Raw genomic sequence first — 5,824 nt, 5'->3', positions numbered from 1 at the left:
TTTTAGGAAGTGCAGAGCAGCCTTCAACCTGGTGGAGATGGCTGAGCCCTTCATGGTGGACAACCGAGGGAGACAGCACCTGCAGAAACCAAATTTGTGTTGCACACAATGGTTAGTGCATAAAAATTAATCAAGTACTACAATGACTTGCTTTATTCATAATACTTAATGGTCATGTAATAGGAGTTTTTATTCAGCAGTTAAAGTTCATAAGTGCAGGTTTTACATGTAGAAAGGTATTATGCTGATAGTTTAATTACACACCTTTCTGCACACCAAAGGAAATGGGTTATGCAGGTTTTATAATTAAAGAAGGACTTCTGAGGGGAAATGAACTTTGCAGTTAGCAACACGGTACTTGATTTTTATCAGCTGTTTTTGTTTTGGATTTGCCTGCGTTTGGCATTGCTGTAAACATGGAAAAACTCTCCAAACTGCTCAAGGTGTCATGGGGAAGCTTTGAAAATGCTGTATAAAGTAGCAGTATGTAAAAAAACATCAAGGGTGGACGTGAGGCATCAGCAGGACGTGCTTAGAAAGCTCTCCAAGGCTCTGCCCGCCTGATCTCGTACAGGGCAGGCCTGTCTAGCATGTCTAGAAAACAGAGGGCAAAAATCAGAATATCTGAAAAAATAAACCCTGCTCTTTGCCAAARTAATAAAAAGAGGTTTGCTTTTTGCTTTTATTATTTTTATTTTTGCTTCAATATATTTAATGGCCAATGACTATAATTTTCCCCTGCTGCATGCCTACCGAGGTGATGTAGCCAAAGAAGTGATGGAGTTGTTTGCTGTTCAACTACATAGCATTGCTCACAACAGGCAGGGGAAGGGTACAAGTTCTTACTAGATCACGGACTGTTTCTCTTTAATAAAGACATCAATATCTACATTAAAAGTGTTGGTGCTGAGCAAGGCAGTAATATTATGTGTCTTCCTGTTTCAGGCTTTAGAAAGMTTTGCTTGGCATAATTTCATTTTGTACAGCTATACATTCACATACAAAAGTATATTTGGAAATATATACATGTATTTTTGCAGAATGCTAGGAGAAATCCTTTATTTTCAAGCCTAATRTAAAGGTGGACGCAGCAGGACTGATGCTCAGGGAAAGTGGGAAAGGCTGCAGCATGGGATCAGCCTGAGAGTCTGCTGGGCTCTGGACAAAGACAACAAAATCTCACCCTGAGATTCATTTTTCTAAGGGCTCAGATATCCCAAACATCACCAAATGTCCCTATGCTCATGTGGTGTGAACTTGCAGGCTCTTTTCATGCTTAACGCAAATTAAAATTAACAAGTTGGTTGGAAAAAAAAATAAAAGAACAACAACAACAAAAAAGAAGAATTTCCCAAAACAATAAGAAAGGACAAGGCTTTGGGGATTATTTTGAGAACGCCCTTTCCTTTCTGGCAGGCCTGGAGAGGAACTGCCCTGGATATTAGGGCAGTGGTGCCTTAGTAATTAAGTGGACTCTAGGTGAAAAAAAAAAAAAATGCAATATTTTGTATCTGTCTGGTCTCCTTTTGCAGTGCAACAGCTTCATCTTTCTCTCTTGGAGTGCTAAGAACATTTAAAAGCATCCATCCCACATACAAATACAATATCATAGTTTCAAAATCCTTTTAATTGGCGCAAACACTCAGTAATTGCAATGGGAACAGTTGTGTAAACGGCGCCTCTAAATATAACTGGACATTTTTTTGGAATTTCCTTGGGCAACCGCGTAAATTGATGACAGTGAGGAAGCCTCATAGCTGTTTTCTCTTTTTATATCCATACACTTTGGCTCTGATCATCATCGTTAACATATTGTTAAAAGGGCTGTTACCTTGTCTTTCCAACCCTCCTCCTGCACTCAGGCCCTGGCTGCATTATTTCAGATTTCAAACAGTCATTTGTTTAAAATAGATCTTTTATATATAAAATAGATCTTTTTTGTATAAATTTTGTATAAAATAGATCTTTTATATATATATATATAATTTGGGTGCCAAGTGAATGCAAGCAGGTAAAAATTAATATATGCAATTGTCAGATTCAGCTCCTCGGTCACCTTGCTTTAAATCAGCTGATGATGGGGGTACCCAACACTGGGAGACCCGGCTGAAATTACTGCTAGCATAGCAGGCAGAAGCTGTAAAACTAAATATATGTGTGTGTTTTCATACATTGCACTAGGTGCTTTGGGTATACACTCGTGGCCAGTGCTCTCATCAGGCTCTGTAAAGCTGGGGGGGGTCACAGCTCAGCCTCCACGGGACAATTTTGGGATTCCCCATCTGACTGCAACGATGTGCCCCCGATATCCTGCAATCTGCAGGACATCTCCATCCATGCCAACGTAGATAGATATTGTTACATTTTTTAAAAATTTTCACTCCAACAAGGGTAATTATAATAGGATTAACAGATTTCCCCCCCCCCCCCCGTAAAGTACATCTGCCTCATATCAGAGAGAGCATTATAGCAGATTTATGACTAGGCGAGCTTTTTTTACTGTATATGGAAATGTATTAAAATAAATGTATGGCTCAAACTCATCATCCCCTGCATTGTTTTGGAGAAGCTATTCCTCCCATGAAGGGCAACCACATGTGAAGAGCTAGATTTCAAGTAAGTATTTGGTAAACATTTGAAAACGAGAGACAAATAGTGCTGGGCAATTGCCTTGCTTCAAATACCCACTCCAAGAGTATTCCTGCTGCAGCAAGCCAAGCCTCGCTCCCTAAACCRGGAGGGATCGGAGCACTGGGAAACTTGCAGAAATATTTTTACAATTTTATTAGAGGTTTTAATTCAGTGCTTTATCTACCTCTGTTAGTCTGCAAAATAGCTTTAAATATTCAAGTGGTAATTAATGAATCTTTTATGTTGCAAATCAAACATTTTCATCTGTGCTGTGGTACAGTGGCAGCGAGAAGGAGGGATTTAAAGTGTAATTGTTTCTACTGTTCCCCTTGCAGTGCTGAATGCCATTTTACCCTTTATTATATCATTGGCTTTTGCTTCAGTTCATCAGTGCTTTGCCACATCTTATCATTCCATATTTGCTGTCTTTTTTTTTTTTTTTCAGTTCAAGATTTCTTACTGTGCCTTTGCCAGAGACATTCCTAAGTAGATGGAAACTCTCTGAATGTGGAATTTTTGCATGAGTGCAAAATAATAAAAAGCATGTGTGTATTAAAAGGGGATCAACTTAATGGGAAATGAGCATTGGGTTACATTAATATTCTATTACAGTAAAAATCATATTTAATAAATTTTCTCCAGATTTTTTCAGAATCTTACTGTATTTTTCTAAGTTGTATGCCAATCCAAAGAAACAGTGTATATGATACATTTGATTTATGTTAAGTAAATAACCTGCATGGCCCATTTTTGTTTTTTTTTTTTTTTTTTAAATATTAAGTGTAGAAACACACACCAGACTAAAATGTGTGCTTAGTTTCCATAGGCTTGGAGAAATAGTGTCGGTCTTGTGCAGCAGAAAGCCTTTATAAACAGTATTCCATTTTATTGATGCTATATGTGGAACTTTATGTTATGTGGCAAGAACACGAGAACGCAAACACTGTAATTTAGCCCAAGCCATAAAATTATACTAGTACTAAAGTAATTACTTCACATATTAAAATACGGTTTCCTTTCCTTTCTTTTGTCATCACATAAAACACAGGGCTGCGGCGCGAAGCGAAGGCYGCCAGGGACTGACACGTCCTCGATCGCCCGCTCCAGCACCCGACCCTTGTTGTTCACTGACCCTAATTAATATTATACCCGGTGACATTTATGTATCAGAGCAATAAGCTAAACAGGAAACAATTTATGTCACCTAAAGCTTTTTAACAAATCGATGCAACTATTTGTAATTGCTTGTTTCACAAGATTAAAAGTACTCAGCCTTGATCTTCGCCCACAGTTTTGTGGCCAACATGACCTGTGCTTCCGTTGTAAAATAGGAGTGTTGGTGATCAGCACCTATTTCCATCAAGTAATCCATATTGCTAATATTTCTGGAATTTTAATGTAGTTACAATTTATAGCCGATCAAATGTGGTTACCTAAATTGCTGTTGCTAGTAGACAGTTTAACTGTCTTTATTAATTACAGTATAATTTAATGTTTGAGTACAGGCACTTGTGTTGGTCATTTTTAYAGCTAAAGCAGTTATGTGCCTTATGACGAACCATTTTAGCATTTTCAATGGAAATTTGCTAATATGATGAGTGATAAAAATGTCAGATTCTGGTAAATAATGGTTATTGCTTTGGCTGGAATTAATCCTTGAAAGGCCGGTTACCTTCAAATTAACATTACAACTGGAACCAAAGAAAAAAGAAAAAAAAGAAAATGTTTTTCAGGCTTCTGAGATGCGTCAAAAATGGCCACTCATGTCTTCCAAACAAGCAGAGCTGCCAAAGTCTTTGCCAGATGTACCAAGAATTTGCCCATTCAAAAACGTGGGGGATACTTTTGTTAATACCACCAGTTGATAGTGCCAATCACTTCTAGCTATTCAAATATTTAATCAAGCTAATAAAACGAGGCTAACACTAGGATTAAAACTGGGAAAAGYAGCAGGACTTCCAAATGAAGGTGGACACAGACCCTCCACAATGGCCATGGATACCTTGGGGGCTGGGGTACGTCTGTAGCCAACCATGGTGAGAGTTGGCCTTGATTAACACGCCACTAAACAACCACCTGGCACCCTCACTGATGACAGGACAAGCAGGATTAACAAGACCCAGGTGTGAGGAAGACCTGATCAGGTGGGAAGAAGCTCCTCAGAAAGAGTGGAGGCCAGAGCCTCCTTAAGATCAAGAGGAGGCACCAGCTCCTGCCTGTAGAAGAAGTCTTCAGATGCACCTTAAAAATGTCCAGTTTTAATTCAAACAGTTTTAAATTTGCTGAACTTAAGTTTGCTAAATTTTTGCTAGCAGTAGAAGTATAAKACACAGTGAAAACAAATGTTTGATCCCATCAAAATTTACTGGTCAATACCATTTGGACATGCACAATGAGGGTACAAAGATTCCCTCCTCCCACCCTACCCTTCCCCCCCCCCAAAAAAGGTAGTTATCTGGTATAATTTTATGATAGAATATTTTTATAAAATCATTTGTACTAATTTAAGCATTTATCATTATATKCAAAAAGATTTCTTGATGAGAATATTATAGACGGTGCATGTTTTTGACATTAGCATTTTATTTGGATGACTAATCTTGCAGATGTGAAATTTTAATGAATTATTCATGAAAACCGCTCCTCTGAAATTTTAGTTTGCTGCTAATGCTAGTTATTAAACATCTTATTTTTCTTTACAAAACTCAGGGAAGAAAATAAACGTGTGCTCACTTCAAAAGCAAGCTGGGACGAGGGGTTTCTCCCCATGAACTTGGCTAAGGTGACAGGGTGTCTTGGTCTGTGATTACTCAGGCCTTGGAGGACTAACGGGTCCATCCTGCACCCTCTGTTTTGCTGCATCTAGAGCATGATCCCAACCCATCCTGCCTAAATTGGATTTGCAGGATTAGCTCCCCCCGCAACCCATCTTTGACTGGGGATTGGGGCGAAACGAGGGTCGTTTGGGTGGGGAAGAAAACAAACACAAACGTAGGAGGTGGCAACTTGCATTACCAGTGTGAACAACCAGCATTTTTATTGCATTTGAGAATGCTATAATGTCAGTAATTAGTACTGACTACACAACATTTTTTATTGTCTGTATCAACAGACATGGAATGATGGAATTACAGTTGATGTAAGGAATGAGTTTCTTTTATGCCTTATCAAAAAAAAAAAAAAAAAAAAAAAA

Source organism: Nothoprocta perdicaria, unplaced genomic scaffold (genome assembly GCF_003342845.1).
Source record: "Nothoprocta perdicaria isolate Ctin4 unplaced genomic scaffold, notPer1 scaffold_9, whole genome shotgun sequence".
Taxonomy (NCBI): Eukaryota; Metazoa; Chordata; class Aves; order Tinamiformes; family Tinamidae; genus Nothoprocta; species Nothoprocta perdicaria.
The sequence above is the reverse complement of the archived record's forward strand: the minus strand, read 5'-3'. Positions refer to the sequence as shown.